The following is a 12321-nucleotide window of genomic DNA, read 5'->3' on the forward strand; positions in this document are numbered from 1 at the left end:
ATTTGGGCTAATAGCCTCTTATCAATGAGTGCATACCATGGGTGTTTTTCTGTGATTGGGTTACCTCACTCAGGATGATATTTTCCAGTTCCATCCATTTGCCTATGAATTTCATAAAGTCATTGTTTTTGATAGCTGAGTAATATTCCATTGTGTAGATGTACCACATTTTCTGTATCCATTCCTCTGTTGAAGGGCATCCGGGTTATTTCCAGCTTCTGGCTATTATAAATAAGGCTGCTATAAACATAGTGGAGCACGTGTCTTTTTTATATGTTAGGGCATCTTTTGGGTATATGCCCAAGAGAGGTATAGCTGGATCCTCAGGCAGTTCAATGTCCAATATTCTGAGGAACCTCCAGACTGATTTCCAGAATGGTTGTACCAGTCTGCAATCCCACCAACAATGGAGGAGTGTTCCTCTTTCTCCACATCCTTGCCAGCATTTACTGTCACTTGAGTTTTTTATCTTAGCCATTCTCACTGGTGTGAGGTGAAATCTCAGGGTTGTTTTGATTTGCATTTCCCTTATGACTAAAGATGTTGAACATTTCTTTAGGTGTTTCTCAGCCATTCGGCATTCCTCAGCTGTGAATTCTTTGTTTAGCTCTGAACCCCATTTTTAATAGGGTTATTTGTCTCCCTGTGGTCTAACTTCTTGAGTTCTTTGTATATTTTGGATATAAGGCCTCTATCTGTTGTAGGATTGGTAAAGGTCTTTTCCCAATCTGTTGGTTGCCATTTTGTCCTAACCACAATGTCCTTTGCCTTACAGAAGCTTTGCAGTTTTATGAGATCCCATTTGTCGATTCTTGATCTTAGAGCATAAGCCATTGGTGTTTTGTTCAGGAAATTTTTTCCAGTGCCCATGTGTTCCAGATGCTTCCCTAATTTTTCTTCTATTAGTTTGAGTGTATCTGGTTTGATGTGGAGGTCCTTTATCCACTTGGACTTAAGCTTTGTACAGGGTGATAAGCATGGATCTATCTGCATTCTTCTACATGTTGACCTCAAGTTGAACCAGCACCATTTGCTGAAAATGCTATCTTTTTTCCATTGGATGGTTTTGGCTCCTTTGTCAAAAATTAAGTACCCATAGGTGTGTGGGTTCATTTCTGGGTCTTCAATTCTGTTCCATTGGTCTATCTGTCTGTCTCTGTACCACTACCATGCAGTTTTTATCACTATTGCTCTGTAATACTGCTTGAGTTCAGGGATAGTGATTCCCCCTGAAGTCCTTTTATTGTTGAGGATAGTTTTAGCTATCCCGGGTTTTTTGTTATTCCAGATGAATTTGCAAATTGTTCTGTCTAACTCTTTGAAGAATTGGATTGGTATTTTGATGGGGATTGCATTGAATCTGTAGATCGCTTTTGGTAAAATGGCCATTTTTACTATATTAATCCTGCCAATCCATGAGCATGGGAGATCTTTCCATCTTCTGAGGTCTTCTTCAATTTCTTTCTTCAGAGTCTTGAAGTTCTTATTGTACAGATTTTTACTTGCTTGGTTAAAGTCACACCGAGGTACTTTATATTATTTGGATCTATTATGAAGGGTGCCATTTCCCTAATTTCTTTCTCGGCTTGTTTCTCTTTTGTGTAGAGGAAGGCTACAGATTTATTTGAGTTAATTTTATACACAGCCACTTTGCTGAAGTTGTTTGTCAGCTTTAGTAGTTCTCTGGTGGAACTTTTGGGATCACTTAAATATACTATCATATCATCTGCAAATAGTGATATTTTGACTTCTTCTTTTCCGATCTGTATCCCCTTGACCTTCTTCTGTTGTCTGATTGCTCTGGCTAGAACTTCAAGAACTATATTGAATAAGTAGGGAGAGAGTGGGCAGCCTTGTCTAGTCCCTGATTTTAGTGGGATTGCTTCAAGTTTCTCTCCATTTAGTTTAATGTTAGCAACTGGTTTGCTGTATATGGCTTTTACTATGTTTAGGTATGGGCCTTGAGTTCCTATTCTTTCCAGGACTTTTATCATGAAGGGGTGTTGAATTTTGTCAAATGCTTTCTCAGCATCTAATGAAATGATCATGTGGTTCTGTTCTTTCAGCTTGTTTATAAATGGATCATGTTGATGGTTTTCCGTATATTAAACCATCCCTGCATGCCTGGGATGAAGCCTACTTGATCATGGTGGATGATTGTTTTGATGTGCTCTTGGATTCGGTTTACCCAAATTTTATTGAGTATTTTTGCGTCGATATTCATAAGGGAAATTGGTCTGAAGTTCTCTTTCTTTGTTGGGTCTTTGTGTGGTTTAGGTATAAGAGTAATTGTGGCTTCATAGAAGGAATTCGGCAGTGCTCCATCTGTTTCAATTTTGTGGAATAGTTTGGATAATATTGGTATGAGGTCTTCTATGAAGGTCTGGTAGAATTCTGCACTAAACCCGTCTGGACCTGGGCTCTTTTTGGTTGGGAGACCTTTAATGACTTTTTCTATTTCCTTAGGAGTTATGGGGTTGTTTAACTGGTTTATCTGTTCCTGATTTAACTTCGGTACCTGGTATCTGTCTAGGAAATTGTCCATTTCCTCCAGATTTTAAAGTTTTGTTGAATATAGGCTTTTATAGTAAGATCTGATGATTTTTTGAATTTCCTCTGAATCTATAGTTATGTCTCCCTTTTCATTTCTGATTTTGTTAACTTGGACACACTCTCTGTGTCCTCTCGTTAGTCTGGCTAAGGGTTTATGTATCTTGTTGATTTTCTCAAAGAACCAACTTTTGGTTCTGTTGATTCTTTCTGTGGTCCTTTTTGTTTCTACTTAGCTGATTTCAGCTCTGAGTTTGATTATTTCCTGTCTTCTACTCCTCCTGGGTGTATTTGCTTCTTTTTGTTCTAGAGCTTTTAGGTGTGCTGTCAAGCTGCTGACATATGCTCTCTCCTGTTTCTTTCTGCAGGCACTCAGAACTATGAGTTTTCCTCTTAGCACAGCTTTCATTGTGTCCCATAAGTTTGGGTATGTTGTATCTTCATTTTCATTAAATTCTAAAAAGTTTTTAATTTCTTTCTTTATTTCTTCCTTGACCAGGTCATCGTTGAGTAGAGCATTGTTCAACTTCCACGTATATGTGGGCGTTCTTCCCTTATTGTTATTGAAGACAAGCTTTAGGCCGTGGTGGTCTGATAGCACGCATGGGATTATTTCTATCTTTCTGTACCTGTTGAGGCCCGTTTTTTGACCAATTATATGGTCAAATTTGGAGAAAGTACCATTCGGAAATGAGAAGAATGTATATCCTTTTGCTTTAGGACAGAATGTTCTATAAATATCTGTTAAGTCCATTTGGTTCATGACTTCTCTTAGTCTGTCTACATGTCTGTTTAATGTCTGTTTCCATGATCTGTCCATTGATGAGAGTGGAGTGTTGAAATCTCCTACTATTATTGTGTGAGGTGCAATGTGTGTTTTGAGCTTTAGTAAGGTTTCTTTTACGTATGTAGGTGCCCTTGTATTTGGGGCATAGATATTTAGGATTGAGAGTTCATCTTGGTGGATTTTTCCTTTGATGAATATGAAGTGTCCTTCCTTATCTTTTTTGATGACTTTTAGTTAAAAATTGATTTTATTTGATATTAGAAAGGCTACTCAAACTTGCTTCTTCCAACCATTTGCTTGGAAAGTTGATTTCCAGCCTTTCACTCTGAGGTAATGTCTGTCTTTGTCTCTGAGGTGTGTTTCCTGTAGGCAGCAGAATGCAGGGTCCTCGTTGCTTATCCAGTTTGTTAATCTATGTCTTTTTATTGGGGCGTTGAGGCCATTGATGTTGAGGGATATTAAGGAATAGTGATTATTGCTTCCTGTTATATTCATATTTGGATATGAGGTTATGTTTGTGTGCCTTTCTTCTCTTTGTTTTGTTGCCAAGACGATTAGTTTCTTGCTTCTTCTAGGGTATAGCTTGCCTCCTTATGTTGGGCTTTACCATTTATTATCCTTTGTATAGCTGGATTTGTAGAAAGATATTGTGTAAATTTGGTTTTGTCATGGAATATCTTGGTTTCTCCATCTATGTTAATTGAGAGTTTTTCAGGATACAGTAACCTGGGCTGGCATTTGTGTTCTCTTAGGGTCTGTATGACATCTGTCCAGGATCTTCTGGCTTTCATAGTTTCTGGCGAAAAGTCTGGTGTGATTCTGATAGGTCTGCCTTTATATGTTACTTGACCTTTTTCCCTTACTGCTTTTATTATTCTTTCTTTATTTTGTGTGTTTGGTGTTTTGACTATTATGTGACGGGAGGAGTTTCTTTTCTGGTCCAATCTATTTGGAGTTCTGTAGGCTTCTTGTATGCTTATGGGTATCTCTTTCTTTAGGTTAGGGAACTTTTCTTCTATGATTTTGTTGAAGATATTTACAGTCCTTTGAGCTGGGAGTCTTCACTCTCTTCTATACCTATTATCCTTAGGTTTGATCTTCTCACTGAGTCCTGGATTTCCTGTATGTTTTGGACCCTAGCTTTTTCCACTTTACATTATCTTTGACAGTTGAGTCAATGATTTCTATGGAATCTTCTGCTCCTGAGATTCTTTCTTCCATCTCTTGTATTCTGTTGGTGAAGTTCGTATCTACAGCTCCTTGTCTCTTCTTTTGGTTTTCTATATCCAGGGTTGTTTCCATGTGTTCTTTCTTGATTGCTTCTATTTCCATTTTTAATTCCTTCAAGTGTTTGATTGTGTTTTCCTGGAATTCTTTCAGGGATTTTGTGACTCCTCTCTATGAGCTTCTACTTGTTTATTTATGTTTTCCTGGAATTCTTTTAGGGATTTTTGCAATTCCTCTCTGTAGGCTTCTACTTGTTCTCTAAGGGAGTTCTTCACGTCTTTCTTGAAGTCCTCCAGCATCATGATCAAATATATTTTGAAACTAGATCTTGCTTTTCTGGTGTGTTTGGATATTTCGTGATTGCTTTGGTGGGTGAATTGGGCTCCGATGATGCCATGTAATCTTGGTTTCTGTTGCTTGGGTTCCTATGCTTGCCTCTCGCCATCAGATTATCTCTAGTGTTACTTTGTTCTGCTATTTCTGACAGTGGCTACACTGTCCTATAAGCCTGTGTGTCAGGAGTGCTGTAGACCTGTTTTCCTGTTTTCTTTCAGCCTGTTATGGGGACAGAGTGTTCTGCTTTCGGGCGTGTAGTTTTTCCTCTCTACAGGTCTTCAGCTGTTCCTGTGGGCCTGTGTCTTGAGTTCACCAGGCAGGTCACTTGCAGCAGAAAATTTGGTCTTACCTGTGGTCCCGAGGCTCAAGTTTGCTCATGGGGTGTTGCTTATGAGCTCTCCGCGGGGGCAGCCACCAGGAAGATCTGCGCTGCCCTTTCCGGGAGCTTCCCTTCACCAGGGTTCCAGATGGCATTTGGTGTTTTCCTCTGGAATCAGTAATGTGTGCAGAGTGCAGTCTCTTCTGGTTTCCCAGGCGTGTCTGCCTCTCTGAAGGTTTAGCTCTCCTTCCCACGGGATTTGGGTGCAGAGAACTGTTTATCTGGTCGGTCCCTTCAGGTTCTGGCGGTGTCTCCGATGCAGCGGACCTCCTGCTCCTGGGCCCTCCTCTGTGGGAACCCAGAGGCCGTATACAGTTTCCTCTTGGGCCAGGGATGTGGGCAGGGGTGGGCAGTGTTGGTGGTCTCTTCCGCTCTGCAGCCTCAGGAGTGCCCACCTGACCAGGCGGTGAGGTCTCTCTCCCACGGGGTTTGGGAGCAAAGAGCTGCTGCGGGCAGGGATCTGCCTTTTATGTCTTTTTTGAGAGCTCTCAATGTTGCAGGTTCATCAGCCCACAGATGTTTAAGCCTTTCCAAAATTTCTACTGTTGGCGCACCATTTTTCTAGTCATGACTTGGTTAATGAACTTTAGCACCGTTAAATGATGATCTATAGCATGTAAAATATAATACCCGATTTTGTGTCTATTGAATTATTTTTCTATTACCCAGTTTCTTCTTAGACTCAACATTTGAGGAAATAGATGCTGAGGATCGGTGTAACCACCTGTTATGATACTGCAATTAGTATTTTTAATGATTGAGGCATGAGTTAGGAAACCGGCTCACTACCCTATGTTCTGGTGCTGTTTTATGTCCTAGGCCAGGAATCACAAAATGTTCCTGTGAAGAATCTGATAGTACCTGCCCCCTGATTTTTAGTCCAGGTCTTAGCTACAAATAGCAAACAAACTGCCATTAGGTCCCTAAAGGGCAAGTTCTGTTGATATGAGCTTCAACCTTAACAACCGGCTGACTGACAATCTTAACAACTCCTTCTGATTCAAAAACTGTCTTCTCTAAGTTGTGGTTACCAGAGTGAACTGGTCTGCAAAAATTAAATGAAAATTACAGAAATAAGTGTGTTGTATGTTTTAAATAATTTTGACCATTGTAATTTGTTGTACTTGTTCTACTTTGATACTTTTGTCACTGAATATTATATCTAATGAAGAAATCAAATTTTACCATAGGGTTGTTTCACATAGAAAAAGAAGTGTCTCTATACCATTTCATATTATCTGTAGTTTCAGCTACCAACCAGAATGTCCTCTACGCAAAAAGGGATGGCTATGTCACTGTCAGATTAACAAAAGAGACAATGCCTAATAAAGCTTTAATATCATATAGTCTTCAGTACAAAATTAAGACATACACAGTAGGAAATGTGGTTGCTAAAATGTTTAGGGGCCGTGTTCTTTTTTCTGTCCCCTTCCCCAAAGTGTACCATGGGCTCTCTGTTGCCAAGTATTTGTCTTTATATAGTCTTAGCTTAAGATAGGTGTCGGCCAACTGCCACCACAGGCTAAACCCTGCACTTTTTACTCTTCTCATGACATGCAGATATTCTAAAGGTGCTTTCTGTCCCTTGTTGGCATGTACAACAGAACAAACCCTCTGTAGGATTGCTACACTTTCTTGTACTGGTGCTGGACCATTAGGAATTATTCTCTTTTTGTGTATCTTGAATTCCCAATGGAAAAAAATGGCATCTGCTTTGAGATGACTGCTGAGGCTAATGGAGCCTCCTGTGTTTGCAGACCTGTCTTCCTCAGTGACGTTAACAGGCTGGTCAGATAGCAGAGTCTCGCTCTTGTCCTCATTAGCTCTGTGCTTCTGCCCATCCACTCCAGGAAAACATTTCTCCTGTGAAATGATGAAATTTAGCCAGCAGCAGCTGTCCACTTATAATGACCTCTGTGTCATGCAGCACGTACTTCTGCCTGCTGCTGATGTAACTGAGTCACTATTAGAAGGCTTTAGTTTGAAATTATCGTACATAGTATTAATAATCGGATGGCTCAGCAGTGGCTATAAGGAAGGATCGACAAAGCGTCGCTGACAGTAAAACTGAATAAAACAAAGTGAGAACAAAAAAAAACCTCAATTTTTCACATTAGTTGGTTGTACCATGTTTTAGAAAACAATCAATCTGTATCACAATATTTAAGTAGACTGTCCTATTTCTACATAGTTTTACAAGTCCATGATGCCAAATGAGAACAGTATGTAGATGCGGCCATATGGCAACGTTTTGTCATGTCAAATCTGTTTTTTTGTGCAAATAAAATTTCAGAAATGGAAAAATATGAGTTTGGGGGTTTCTTGGCTCCTTGGTAAGTTGGCATTTCCCATTCATATAATTTATTCATATTTAATCATAATTAATAAATCCTTATCAGTTTACAGCATAGCACCTGGCTGACAGTGTAGTAATTAATAGCATTTCTATAACTGAACACATTTAAAATCATGAATTTAACACTCAACGTCTAACACAATCCCAGCCTGCCTCTGTCTTTGACCTTAAGAGTAAGGATCTAGTATTCTGTCAATTTATCCACACTGTCTATTTAAATGCTCATTGCAGTTAAAATATAAAATACAGTTGCTCCACTAACAAGTGTTGCCCTCGTGATACCACATAGGCACAGCAATACCCAAGCACATGCATGAACATATAACATAGGTGAAGCCAAGGTAGGTAAGGAAGTCTCTCCCTGCAGAGCCTGAAATAAATCAAATGGTATAGAAAGAAATTTTAGATATTCTTACTAAAGAATGCTACATACACAAAACAAGACAAAAACTAAATGTATCAGCAGGTACAGTAAGCTTTCTGATGAAAACATATGTAACTTAACTAAGGGAGTGAAAACATATACAGTAAGTAGATGCCATGCTCAAGACTACGTGCCACACCAGAGGATTACTTAGTTCTCACATTAGCTTGATATCTCTCACATGGAAAGCATTGTAACCTGGGAAAAATCATATCCCAGTCAACCACAGAAGTGGTTGTGCTGGTATTATACTTAATCAATCAGTTCTCAATCACTTTATTTTCACTGTAAAAATATGTGGAGGGACATGATGCTTTCCATCATGTCTGGCTCTGTGGTAAGCCCTGTGTGTGCTTCAGTTCACTGAGACTCCATAGCTGCTTGCTGACTGGAAATTATTACTTGACTCATGTGTCTGTGGGAGTCCATGACCAATAGCTTGCCTAAGTCTTTGAAGAGAAGTGTAACAGTACATTGGAGATAAGTCTAAGTAAAACCAAGTTTTAGGGAAGACAAAGAAAGTGAATTCTCCTGTGTTCTACTCTTAGGAAGGAGAACACTAATCCTATTTCCATTAGTTCCTTTTGAAAGGCTGCTCATAGACGTTTATCTAAAAGCACTGTGTTCTCTAGACTTCCCCCTTTCTATATTTCTGTGGAGGTCACAGTGCAGACAGACGTCCCAGAATATGGACGCCGATTTCTCTGAAGTTTTAAGTCTAACAATGATGCACACATAAAGTTTTCGCAATCATCAGCTTGACTTATGGGATTTAAACCAACTAACTCTAGAAAAAAAATCAATATCCTAAAATGATGCATGTATCTCCATCCTAAGGGAGAAAATATGAGTTTATTGTAACCAATCGCAAGGAAGATCTGTGTAGTTCTATCCTGTGTAGGCATTGAGCTGCCAGTGCTCAGCGGGGCTCCTAATCAGCTTGGGTTTACAATCACTGGGTACAGAGCCTCTTCTAGTATAAACAGTCAGTGCTTATCATCTTTCTAACTGGATCTTAGTTTATATTTGACATTTTTCTCTGTACATACCTCTATTATTTTTATCCTGAATCCTTGACACTGTTTAGCATACTGGCATATCCACTTACAGTTGCCATTTATTTTCTGGTTGACCTCAATATTAACATCCTATGTGAACACTATTCTAGTTCTCTTTCCCTTTATTCACTATCTAACATAACATGGGTGCTCAATAAATAATTATTGACTAGACAAATACATCAGCACTTTATTCTTAGATGCAATATTTCACCCATGAACACTTTTAATTATAAATAAGAAATGAAGGAAAAGTGCATTATACCATAGTATTAAATAATTATTAACAGCCTAAATTAGCATAAAAAGCACCCCAGAAGAAAAGAAACCATAGACACTGTGATCTAAAAATTGAATTTATTTCGTTCATTGACTATTGCTTTCCTCTTCTAGCTTTCTATTATTTTTAAATGCCTGCATGGTACATAAAGCTTCTCATACTCCTATTGTGTGAAATGGTGTCATTATATTATCTCTTCTAAGTTGCGTTCATTTTCCTAGATGCAGGTTTAAAATGAACCTTTAGAAAAAAAAACATTATGAAAATCATCTGGGTACGTATCAAATACCCAATATTGAAGCATGTCAGGTTGAATTGGCTTTCTTTTCCTGAAGGGACAGCATATTAGCTTTCTCCATTCTCTGTCTACATTTCAGCAAGTTCTTAATAAAATGCCCCATGTTGAATATACGGCCATGCAAGTGGTTATAGCACTTATTGCTCTTGCAAAGATCCTAGGTTCACTTCCCAGCATCCACATTGTGCCTCGCAGTTACCTAGTTCCAGGGGACTTAATGCTGTCTTCTGGTTTCTGTAGGCTCCTGCATTCAGGTAGTGCTATAAACGTAAGAAATCGCATACACATACATATAAAATGAAGACTTTCTTAAGATGCAAAGAGATGAGAGCATGATGAATGGCTGACTATGGGCGTTCGCAGGTGGGTCATAATGGTGAACTAAAAGATTTGACCCGTGCTACCATGTTTGTCAATGATTACATAGAAAACATTAATCACAGGAGACTCTAATTCACGGATGACACCAAGATGGGAGGAACAGCTAATATAATTGATATATGTTCAGGTTCATTCACTCATGTTCAGAGAGTAAACAGGGCAGGGCGAGAACTAGTTTAACAGGAATTGGAGGTACAAGTGGCTGTAAAATAAACATAAACAGGGTTGGAGAGATGGCTCAGCACTTAGGAACACTGACTGCTCTTCCAGAGGTTCTGAGCTTAATTCCCAGTAATCACAGGTGGCTCACAACCATCTGTAGTAGGTCTGATGCCTTGTTCGGTGTGTCTGAAGACAGCTACCATATACTCAAATGCATAAATAAATAAATCTTTAAAAATAAAGAAATAAACATAAAAAATACTGTGACATCATACCTCAGTACCTAATATCTACTCATCTTTGGGTTTCATAAATGGAAATACTAATATCCAAATTTAATTATTTAATTAATTTATTAAAACTTAAATACATTATAACAATACTACCAAAAGGGTATTAACTGAACTCTATAATTGTTTGGTTCTTCACACTTAATACTGTGATTGCAATCTAAGTAGCCAAGTAACTCATAAAAGAATACAAATTATTGATATAGCCCTTGGTTGCCACCCAAGGTTGAGGGTGGACTCTTATTGTTGAAGACAGCACACATTTAAGACAAAGGACTTATTATTTGAGCTGGAACTGACCCAAAGCCCTTTCTCCTACAGCCTAGACTGTATGGTTCCAGAAATACTATGCAAAGTCTCAAAGGAAAATAAAACAATCAAATAGTCTTATCCAGTTGTAACACCTATGAACCATCAAAATCACCTAATTACCATCATGACAGGATATGCATGAAGGTGCAGTAAGTGCCACTCACATGTTGGTGACAGTCATCAACCATCTTACTAGAGTAAGGGTCACTTCACAGAAGGGATATCATTCTAGAAACCTAGCCAGCTTCCAGGTGTTAATGGTCCTTAGGAAATAGTATACTACCACACATTGCTAGCCAAGAATAATTTCTTGCTTTGTTCTAATCTTATCCTTATAGCTACAGATAAGCGTAGCTATCACCCTTCATCAAGGGAGCCTCTCTTAACAGCAGTTGAAGACCATCACAGAAAATGCAACTGGCCATAATCTACAGATCAATGGATTATGGTGACTCCCTCGCTGATTGATTCTACATGATAACTTCTACATCTTTGGCTAAGGAAGTATGATAGAAAAGGGGGAGGAAAAGTATAAAAGCCAGAATATCAGGAGTTGAGCTGTGAAATCGTCTCTTGTAACAATGGCTGCAGTGCTGGGAATTGAGACAGGGACAATATCAGTGCATATGTTAACTTGCAATGGGAGGGACTTCATGCTGTAGATAAGGAACTGCAAGCAACTAGTGACTAATGGAAGAGTCAATCTAAAAATTAAAACAACATGGGATTTAAAATATTTTAAAGAGCAAGACATTTATTGAAGAAATAGAACGCATCCACAAATTATAATTATTCTGAAAGTCTACTACCTCAATAAAAATCATCTTATGAATGCAGTATCAAGCTTGGGGTATTGAGGTGTGCTTCAGGTGACCCATTTATAGAATTTTCAAAATTTGAATGTCTGGCAAAAGTTTCAAGGCAGGCAGGTATTTCATGACAGAGTCTTTAGTAGAACTTGTATTTTTCTATGGAAACCAACCATGGGGGCCTCATGGTTCACTTTTTTTGTTGTTGTTCCTTTGAGCCAACTTTATACATTTGCTCCATATTCTTCAAACTTGCCAGGATTTGAGTACTTTGTATCTGAATGAATGAACTGGGGGAAGGGCTAGATGAGGCGACTCAGTAGTTTAGAGCCTTCACTGCTCTTGCAGAAGACCCAGGTTTAGATCCTAGCATCTTGGGCCTCAACAACGTCTTGTAACTTCAGTTCTAGGTAATCTGGTGTCCTCTTATGAACTCTGTCAACACACGGTGCACCTACATCATGCACATGCACACGCACACACACACACACACACACACACACACACACACACACATACACACACAGGGAGAGAGGGAGGAGAGAGAGAGAAAGAGAGAGAGAGAGAGAGAGAGAGAGAGAGAGAGAGAGAGAGATTCATGAAACAAAGCATTTAGACATTATGTGATTATGTGATTGGCCCCAGAAAATAAAGCCAGATGGATAGGATAGC

General features: G+C 38.9%; 1 protein-coding gene across 7 annotated transcripts in view; it reads left to right on the forward strand.

Annotated features, from left to right (window-relative positions):
• Pde4d (phosphodiesterase 4D) overlaps positions 1-12321 on the forward strand; it is a 1514231-nt gene that overhangs the window by 576253 nt on the left and 925657 nt on the right. The gene's annotated exons all lie outside the window — the stretch shown is intronic.

This window comes from Rattus norvegicus, chromosome 2 (genome assembly GCF_036323735.1).
Source record: "Rattus norvegicus strain BN/NHsdMcwi chromosome 2, GRCr8, whole genome shotgun sequence".
Classification (NCBI taxonomy): domain Eukaryota; kingdom Metazoa; phylum Chordata; class Mammalia; order Rodentia; family Muridae; genus Rattus; species Rattus norvegicus.